The sequence below is a fragment of the Saccopteryx leptura genome, chromosome 2 (genome assembly GCF_036850995.1).
Source record: "Saccopteryx leptura isolate mSacLep1 chromosome 2, mSacLep1_pri_phased_curated, whole genome shotgun sequence".
Classification (NCBI taxonomy): Eukaryota; Metazoa; Chordata; class Mammalia; order Chiroptera; family Emballonuridae; genus Saccopteryx; species Saccopteryx leptura.
This window is the reverse complement of record NC_089504.1, coordinates 47,717,858-47,728,299: the sequence shown is the minus strand read 5'-3', so window position 1 is coordinate 47,728,299 and position 10,442 is coordinate 47,717,858. Positions and strand designations below refer to the sequence as shown.

The window sequence follows — 10,442 nt, the reverse complement described above, 5'->3', positions numbered from 1 at the left end:
TGATACACGAAAAAGAATTCCACGTGTGACTAATCTAGGGTTAACTTCCAATAATTGGTTGAATGGATTAGTGATACTTCTTTATTTTTTAAAAAATTTCCATTATAAAGATTTACAACTTTTGTACTCATCTGTACTCGATATGAACTGTTTGACTTTTAGCGGCAATGTGAAACCCACATTCTTTTAGGTCGAGTTTGCCAGTGCACACCCAAGGTCAAACAATTCGTTAATTTTGTGGTCAAGTGTGCTGAACCGAGTGGCACTGTAGCATAGACAATAGCTGCAGTTGATAACTGAAAACGTGTCCAGGCTGTTTGTAAAATGAAATAACTGTTTTATTTGCAATATAACCCCTTCAAGCTTATTCTATTAATTAAATATTGTTTTGATTGATTGTGATACAGTTTGGATATTTATATGGTATGTAATTATATTTTTATTAAAATAAATTTTTATTAAAATGATATTGTATATTAAAATATTTTTCACTCACATTTATTCATAAACAAATTACATAATAAAATTTTGTTTACTTAAATAAATCGTTTTTGTATTTAACATTTTTTTTTAATTTAATTTTATTTTTTTCATTTTTCTGAAGCTGGAAACAGGGAGAGACAGTCAGACAGACTCCCGCATGTGCCCGACCGGGATCCACCCGGCACGCCCACCATTGGGCGACACTCTGCCCACCAGGGAGCGATGTTCTGCCCATCCTGGGCGTCGCCATGTTGCGACCAGAGCCACTCTAGCGCCTGGGGCAGAGGCCAAGGAGCCATCCCCAGCGCCCGGGCCATCTTTTTGCTCCAATGGAGCCTTGGCTGTGGGAGAGGAAGAGAGAGACAGAGAGGAAAGCGTGGTGGAGGGGTGGAGAAGCAAATGGGTGCTCCTCCTGTGTGCCCTGGCTGGGAGTCGAACCCGGGTCCTCCACACGCTAGGCCGACGCTCTACCACTGAGCCAACCGGCCAGGGCTTAACATTTATTTAATTTTAATATTTTGAAAAAAATTTTCTTTCTAATCTGGCCCGGGGACAAGAACTGTTGGCTACACCTGCCCTAGGGTAAACTATTGGCTATGAGTGATAATAACTTGTCAATGTAGGTTTGTTAATTATAACAAATATACAATAGCGGTGTAGAAAGGTAATAGTAGGGAGGTTGTGCTTTTGTGGGGGCAGGGAGTAATGGGAATTCTCTTTACTTTCTGCTTAATTTTGCTGTGAACCTAAAATTGCTGTAAAAAATAAAATACTTTAAAAAGAGGAAAAGAAAAATACTAACTGAGAGTACTTTGCACAGTGCTTGCCTTCCTCTTGTTATACAGTGTGTCCGTAAAGTCATGGTGCACTTTTGACTGGTCACAGGAAAGCAACAAAAGATGATAGAAACATGAAATCTGCACCAAATTAAAGGAAAACCCTCCCAGTTTCTGTAGGATGATGTGGCAGCATGTGCACATGCACAGATGATGATGTAACACCGTGTATATAGTGGAACAGCCCACGGCCATGCCAGTCAAGATGTGGACAGTAGAGAGTAAAGTTCAGTGTGTTCTGTGGCTTGCTAAATTCGAATCCGTGACCAAAGTGCAACATGAATATTGGCGCGTTTATAACGAAGCGCCACCACATAGGAATAACATTACTCGGTGGGATAAGCAGTTGAAGGAAACCTGCAGTTTGGTGGAGAAACCCCGTTCTGGTAGACCATCAGTCAGTGACGAGTCTGTAGAGGCTATACGGGATAACTACCTAAGGAGCCCTAAAAAATCTGTGTGTTAGCCCACATTGAACTGCACTGAATAGGTATGAAACTGGGAGAGTTTTCCTTTTATTTGGTGCAGATTTCACACTTCTATCGTCTTTTGTTACTTTCCTGTGACCTGTCAAAAGTGCACCATGACTTTATGGACATACTGTATAGTTTATAGGAAGGAGCAAGAATCTTCTCTGTACATTGATAAATTCTCATATCCCATACTTAGTTTGTATCAGCTTCCAAATTTTTATCCTGTGTGCTTTTAATGTTGCAAAATATATCTGAGAGTTTCTTATTTATGTCACTTACTCTGGAACATGTTCATCCTTTGGCCCTAATCACGTTCCTCAGTTATTTTGATTTTGCCTCTACTAAGTTCCTTTGGCTGCATATTTAGTCTCTGACATCAGCAAATTCAACATTCCCACAGTCAGTTATTTCTTCTACAACTTCATTTACATTCTATTAGAGTTTCACTTTTAGTCTAACGACTTTGTTCTTTGCTGTGCTTTCATCATTGTTTTTTTCTCTTTCCCTCTTTCTTTTTTTTTAATTTATTTTTTATTTATTCATTTTAGAGAGGAGAGGGAGAGACAGAGGAGAGACAGAGAGAGATAAGGGGGAGGAGCTGGAAGCATCAACTCCCATATGTGTCTTGACCAGGCAAGCCCAGGGTTTCGAACCGGTGACCTCAGCATTTCCAGGTCAACGTTTTATCCACTGCGCCACCACAGGTCAGGCCTCTTTCCCTCTTTCAGTTAACCAGTTTTGTGACATATCACATGTGTATCCACTAAGAGACAAGGAGGCAGATAGTGACACATTTTACTGTCTGTGTGTGAACTGATTAACATTTGCAGTGACCAAGGACCCACAGACTTTGAGAGTGACTTGATTGTTCTCTAATATATGATGCATGTCTTTTATTTGTGTGGTAATTTGTCAACTGAAGAACTAGCTGTGAAATTTGTTGCTTTTTGCACTTTCTCACAGTTAATATATGATGGTAACTGAAATTTGAATCATGTTGTTCAGGGACTGGGATTATTTAACTAAATCATGGGAACTGAAATTCATGCAAAAGTGAACTGTACAGAGCAGGAGTTTCCTGTATAGCACACACTTGGCAATATTCCATTGTAAGGAAAAAATATCTAGAAGAATGTAAATTGGATAAGAAATAATATTCTTGTTATGAGGAAGTCTTTCCTGAGCAGAACATGAAACTGAGACATCATACAGAAAAGAAACAGTGGATTTGTTGTATCTTTTGCCATGCCTTACATGGCGCAAGAAAATCTAAACAGAGTAAAAGATAAATGACAAACTGGGAAATACAATATAAACATCTGACCAAGGATTTGGCCAACAATTCCTTCCCCATAATAGTATGAGGAAGGAAAATAGTGAGTCAAACCTCATGAATCAATAAATGAGAGGTTAAATGAAATTCCTCATATGGTGCAGACTTCATTTTATGGAATGCAAAGCACCTTCCAACAGAAAAGGAGGAGTGTATAGGTCTCATCCAGATCCTTTGCAATGCAAAACCTTTATTAACAGTGTGAAAGATGAATATCTTCTGTTCTGGAGGAAGAGAACAATTAACAGAATGTCTGTTTCTCCAGGGCAGAATTCCAATATCTGCACCACTGAGCTTTGCAGAGCATTGAAGCACAGTCTCTAGCAAATCACTCTTAAACAATCTAGAGGGAAAGAAATGGAAAGGGTAATGAACTTGCCAATTACCTTTGTAGCCCCCAATCCTGAAAATAGCCATGACGGGAAATATCTGATGCCATGTGTGTGAACCTTAAAGGACTTAGAGACTCAAACGAAACAGAGTGGGGAAGAATGGCTCTGATAACCCACTAAGTTGAATTATTTAGTCTTGACTGGGAAGTGTTGATTAGAAAACGAGAGGATACAGGCAGGAGCAGCTCTTGAAATTGCGCCTAGATACCTCACATATTCTTTAGGAATCCCATGGACAACTGTTTCAGAGAGATGCTGACAAATACAGTATAATAAACCCGGAGATCATGCCCTTGTCAGCCAGCATACGGAGAGCATTACTGATCCTCAGCAAATCATTACTGATCCTCCGAAAAATGTACTGTGACTGGGTCTGAAACCTGATGGGAATTTTCCATAGATGTGTGTGTGTGATATTGGAGATGGGTTTGCAGCTGCACTTGCCAAATCACCTTTGTGAAGCACAGTAGGTCACAGCCAGAGGAGCAGGGGCTGCTCTGCTCTTTCTCAAGCAGAAAAGTATTGTAAGAGAGCCAAGTTCTTCCCACGATGGATGGGGATGGCTGCTTATGGATTACTGATGAGTACAAGTATCTCTGATCCTCAGCTAATTTTCATCTTGAAGCTGAGGGTATAAGGTCTCAGGTTCTGGGCAATGAGTCACAGTCCCTCTGAACAGGTGCTTAATAAGAACCAGTTAGGATGAATTCAGACCTGAGCATTTGACATCTGGCACCAGCTCCTTCTCTGCCCTCTGAGATGGCTTCAGACAAGTCCAAGTCCCTGACAACTTTGCATTGATAGCTTCTTTTTGTTGTTGTTTGATTCTTTTAATGTATGAAAAGGTGATAACACTACTTGGTGGTATATTTGATTAAAAACTTTTCATTACCAATTGCAAACCAAACAGCAAATGATTTCCCCTAGTAGGTTTACATAATAGTTTTCTGAGCTCTTCAACTGTGAGTGAGATTCAGGTGAACATAATGAAAGAGGAGGCAGTACATAACTTCTTATCCAATGGGGTCTGGATACTTAAATATGACTCTTAACCAAGGATACACAGTGATTAAAAACACAGGTTCACAGTGGTTCCGAGTGTGCACTAAAAGTCAGGCTACTAGAATTGAAGTCTACTCTGAAAGATTGTAAGACCCAAGGCAAACTACTTTTCTAAACTTCATTTCCTGATTCTGAGACTCCCTAACATAACCCTAACTCTAATGTCCAGGTCCTAATTCCCAGAACCTATCACTTTAAATGGCAAAAGAGATTTTGCAGATGGAATTAAGATAAGGATTTTGAAGTGGGTAGATTATCTGGATGGGCCCTAAATGTGACCACAAGAGTTCTTATGAGAGGCAGAGGAAGATTTTTACTACAAATATGATAATGAAGCAGGGATTGAATTGATGTGGCCAAAAGCCAAGAAATGCTGGCAGTCACCAGAAGCTGGAAAAGGAAAGGAAATGGATTCTTTCTTAGAGCCTCCAGAGAAAGCACAGCCCTGCCAACTCTTAATTTTAACCGTGAAACTGGTTTTGAATCTTACCTTTAGAACTGTAAGAGAATAAGTATGTTTTGTTTGAACCCATGAAGTTTGTGGTGGCTTTTTTTTTTTGCAGCATCTGTAGGGAAGTAATACCTAGGAACTGTTATTTTAATTAAAATGGGTGACTGGAAACACACTTAGTAGAGTGTCTAACACACAGTACGCATGCTATACATGTGTGCCGTTCTTGCAAACTGAAACTTTGGTTTTGAGGGATCACTAAAACCAGTAAAATGGTTGCCATTTTCCTAGATTCTGGTAACAGATGCCCAGACTCTGGTAAAAAGAGCCCTCTTCTTCCGCATAGGCTCTCCCTTCTTCTAATACTCATAAGGAAAAGATTACTTCACTTACATCATAGTACTCTTTTCCTTTTGATATATTTTTTTTTTACTGCTTTTCTTCATTTAACCAGACTTTCTGAACTTTAAAAAAACAAAGTCATTTTTAATGGGCTCAGATGCTAGCCCAAGTTAATATGGGGGTGGGGCAAAAGTAGGTTTACAGTTATTCTTATGGAAAATAATACAATAATCAATAAGTAATAATACAAGAATAAACTCTGTTTTACATACTCACAACTATAAATCTATTTTGGCTTCATCCTGTATTTCAACATGAGTCTCCCTGTTACTGCTAGATCTCATCACCAGAAATTTCTGAACTTAAATTCTCTCCAGTTTCCAGGATCAGTCATATTCTCATTTCTCCCTTTTGCCTTTATTTTATTTTATTTTTTTGGTATATCATAAATTTTTATTTGTTATGTTTCAACTCTTTTTAAAGTAAATTTAAGTGAAATATACAACCATACACTTTGATGAGTGTTGACAAAGTGAACACACCTGTGTCACCATCAGATCAAGGAATTAAACTACCGATACCATGGAAGAAGTCACTAGTTACTAATCTTCTCCCCTAATTAACCATTATCTTAATTTCTATCCAGTTTGACCTTTTCACTTATTTTTTTCTTCTAAGAAAAGAGCTAACACTTTCCTAAAAACTTAAACCTAAAAATAATTTTAAATATAATATAGTTCAGTGGTTTTTCTTTTTCTTTTTTGCTTGTCAGCGTTTTTTAATTGAATTCATTGGGCTGACACTGGTTAATAAAATTATATAGGTTTCAGGTGTACAATTCTGTAATACATCATCTGTATACTGTATTGTGTGCTCTCCACACCAAGTCAAGTCTCCTTCCATCATCATTTAACCCCCTTTATTTCTTCTACCTCACCCCACCCCCTTCCCTCTGGGAAACAACATACTGTTGTCTGTGTCTATGAATTTTCTTTTTCCTTTGCTTAATGCCTTCACCTTTTCCACCCAGGCCCCCAGACCTCTTTCCCCTGACAGCTGTCAGTGTGTTCTCTGTATCTATGAGTCTGTTTCTATCTTGTTTGTTAGTTTATTTTGTTCATTAGATTCCACATGTAAGTGAAATCATATGGTACTTGTCTTTCTCTGACTGGCTAATTTTACTTACCATTATATATTTCACGTCCATCCATGTTGTCACAAAGAGTAAGATTTCCTTCTTCTTTATGAGTGATTAGTATTCCATTGTGTAAATGTCTCATATCTTTTGTATCCACTCATCTAACTCAGGCTGCTTCCATATCTTGGTTATTATAAATAATGCTGCAATTTCTGTCTTTCTTTCAGATTCTTGTCAATTTTGTCCTTTTTGTAAACATAACTTATTATAAGGTAATACAGCAATGTGATAAATGTCTAGATGATCTGGTTCTAAGTCCTGATTTTGCCATCTACTTTGTAACATTGGGCAAGCTATTTGACATCTTTGTGCCTTGGTTTCCAAAAAGGTGACTGTAACAAATAATGTCTACCTATAATGCTGTCATTGTGAGGATTAAGTGAGTTAATATTTGCTAAGCACTAAGAATAATACTTGTCATGGTGTACTATGAATGTATTTGTTAATAATAATAAATGCAAGTCTCAAGCATATAATTTACTGAAATTTCTGCCATAATTTTGAGATATGTTTGTGATGAAATCAATAAAATTCTGTTTCAAGGGAAACAAAATAATATTTGTAGCCAGAAAAATATATTTGAGTGATTGACCACGTGGCTAACTTAGGTACCTCACCACATCGTGTTTGTAAATTTCTACACAAAAGCCTGGACTAGTCCATTGACATATTAGAAACTGACCTAGCTTATTTTTGAATCCTTCATCTCAATGCCTGTCTCCCACCAATAGCCATCTCTTTGCAAATAAACTTTCATTTGTCCTCCATCTTTTCAAAACCTACATTTAAGAAAACCTGTGATATCCAGCTTTGCATGGATTTAAAACAAAGGTAGGAAATGTGAACTTAGGCTGTTACACAACTGCTGGGGTCTGCTCTCGACGCCTGCCCGGCAGTCTGTACGCATCGCCGCCGCTGTCGCCGCCTTGGCGGTTCCAGGAGTGTCAGACCCGCTGCTGCCCTCGCCGCCGCTGACCAGCGCCTCCAGGAGCCTCCGAGAGCCCCATCCGCCCTCGCAGGCCAGTGCCCACCGTCTGCGTCTCCTCGGCGCCCTTTGCCACCCGCCGCTCCGGTGGAGATGAGTGGGGACCTCCTGCACAACGGTTCCCAGATCGAAGCGGATTTCCGATTGAATGATTCTCATAAACACAAAGATCGGGAACACCGGCACAAAGAGCACAGAAGGACAAGGACCGAGAAAAGTCCAAGCATAGCAACAGTGAACATAAAGATTCTGAAAAGAAACACAAAGAGAAAGAAAAAAAACCCACAAAGATGGAATTTCAGAAAAAACATAAAGATAAACATAAAGACAGAGACAAGGATAAATGTAAGGAGGAAAAAGAGCCTCCGGGGACGCAAAGATAAAGAAAGAGAAGGAAAATGGCTTCTTGAGTCCACCACGAATTAAAGATGAACCTGAAGATGATGGCTATTTCGCTCCTCCTAAAGAGGATATAAAGACATTAAAGAGGCCTTGCCATGAGGATGATGCTGATTATAAACCTAAGAAAATTAAAACAGAAGATATCAAGAAAGAGAAGAAATGAAAACTAGAGGAAGAAGAGGATGGTAAATTGAAAAAACCCAAGAATAAACATAAAGATAAAAAAGTTCCTGAGCCAGACGGCAAGAAAAAGAAGCCGAAGAAGGAAGAGGAGCAGAATTAGAAATGGTGGGAAGAAGAGCGTTATCCTGAGGGCATCAAGTGGATGCCTAGTATATTCCTAGAACATAAAGGCCCTGTATTTGCTCCACCATATGAGCCTCTTCCAGAGAGTGTCAAGTTTTACTATGATGGTAAAGTCATGAAGCTGAGCCCCAAAGCTGAAGACATAGCCATGTTCTTTGCAAAAATGCTCAACCATGAATATACTACTAAGGAAATATTTAGGAAAAACTTCTTAAAGACTGGGGAAAGGAAATGACTAACGAAGAGAATACAACTATTATCACCAATCTAAGCAAATGTGATTTTACCCAGATGAGCCAGTATTTCAAAGCCCAGTAGGAAGCTCGGAAACAGATGAGCAAGGAAGAGAAACTGAAAATCAAAGAAGAGAATGAAAAGTTACTGAAAGAATATGGTTTCTGTATTATGGACAACCACAGAGAGAGGATTGCCAACATCAAGATCGAGCCACCTGAGCTTTTCCATGGCCGTGGCAACCACCCCAAGATGGGCATGCTGAAGAGGCAGATTATGCCCAAGGACATCATCATCAACTGTAGCAAAGATGCCAAGGTTCCTTCTCCTCCTCCAGGACATAAATGGAAAGAAGTCTGACACGATAACAAGGTCACCTGGCTGGTCTCCTGGACAGAGAACTTCCAGGGTTCCATTAAATACATCATTTGAACTCCAGTTCACGAATCAAGGGTGAGAAGCACTGGCAGAAATATGAGACTCCTCAGTGGCCAAAGAAGTGTGTGGACAAGATCCGGAACCAGTATCGAGAGGACTGGAAGTCCAAAGAGATAAAGGTCCGGCAGAGAGCTGTAGCCCTGTACTTCATCGACAAGCTTGCTCTGCGAGCAGGCAATGAGAAGGAGGAAGGAAAAATAGCAGACACCGTGGGCTGCTGCTTGCTGCGCGTGGAGCACATCAACCTTCACCCAGAGTTGGACGGTCAGGAATATGTGGTCGAATTTGACTTCCTGGGGAAGGACTCCATCAGATACTATAACAAAGTCCCTGTTGAAAAAAGAGTGTTTAAGAACTTACAACTATTTATGGAGAACAAACAGCCAGAGGATGATCTCTTTGATAGGCTCAATACTGCTATTTTAAATAAGCATCTTCAGGACCTCATGAAGGGCTTGACAACCAAGGTATTCTGGACATACAACGACCCCATCATGATACAGCAGCAGCTGAAGGAGCTCACAACCTTGGATGAGAACATCCCTGTGAAGATCCTGTCTTATAACTCTGTAACCATCAGAGGGCACCACCAAAAACGTTTGAGAAGTCCATGATGAACTTGCAATCAAAGATTGATGCCAAGAAGGATCAGCTTGCAGATGCCTGGAGAGACCTGAAAAGTGCTAAAGCTGATGCCGAGGTCATGAAGGACGCAAAGACCAAGAAGGTGGTCGAGTCAAAGAAGAAGGCTGTGCAGAGACTGGAGGAGCAGTTGATGAAGCTTGAGGTTCAGGCCACAGACTGAGAGGAGAATAAACAGATTGCTTTGGGCACCTCTTAACTGAGTTACCCGGACCCGAGGATCTCATTGGCTTGGTGTAAGAAGTGGGGGGTCCCCATTGAGAAAATTTACAACAAAACCCAGCGGGAGAAGTTTGCCTGGGCCATCAACATGGCAGACAAGGACTATGAGTTCTAGCCAGTCTGGAGGAGCAGCGTTCTGTGCAGAGGAACAGCAGGTTTGGGGAAGATGGACAAACTGTGAGCCTCGCGCCCTCACCTGAGGGGGTGAGGCGGTGTCTCAACAAACCAACAGCTTTGAGAAAAGATAAACCTAAAGATATTAAAAGGGAGAGCTGAGCCAGTTGTCCTATGGACAAATTATTTAAAAATATTTCAGATATCAAAATTCTAGCTGTATGATTTGTTTTGAATTTTGTTTGTATTTTCAAGAGGGCAGGTGGCCGGGAATTTGTCAGAGTTCCACCAGGCAAATTCGCTGTCTCACTGATGCATTTGGATTCTCTTAGCTACTGTATAAGAAGTCCGATTATATTGGTGCGTTTTTAGAGTTAGGGTTTTGCAATAACTTCTATATTTCAATAGAAATGAATTTCTAAACTCCCTCCCTTTCCCTCCATTTTGGGAATTTAAAATTAAGTAGAACAAAAACCCAGCACACCTGTTAGAGTCGTCAATATCTATTGTCATGGGAATCAATTTTCAT

The 10,442-nt window shown here is 40.0% G+C and overlaps 1 pseudogene; it reads left to right on the top strand.

The window, feature by feature from the left end:
* Positions 1-7,425: 7,425 nt before the first annotated feature.
* Positions 7,426-9,914, top strand: LOC136392991 (DNA topoisomerase 1 pseudogene; annotated as a pseudogene).
* Positions 9,915-10,442: the final 528 nt, after the last annotated feature.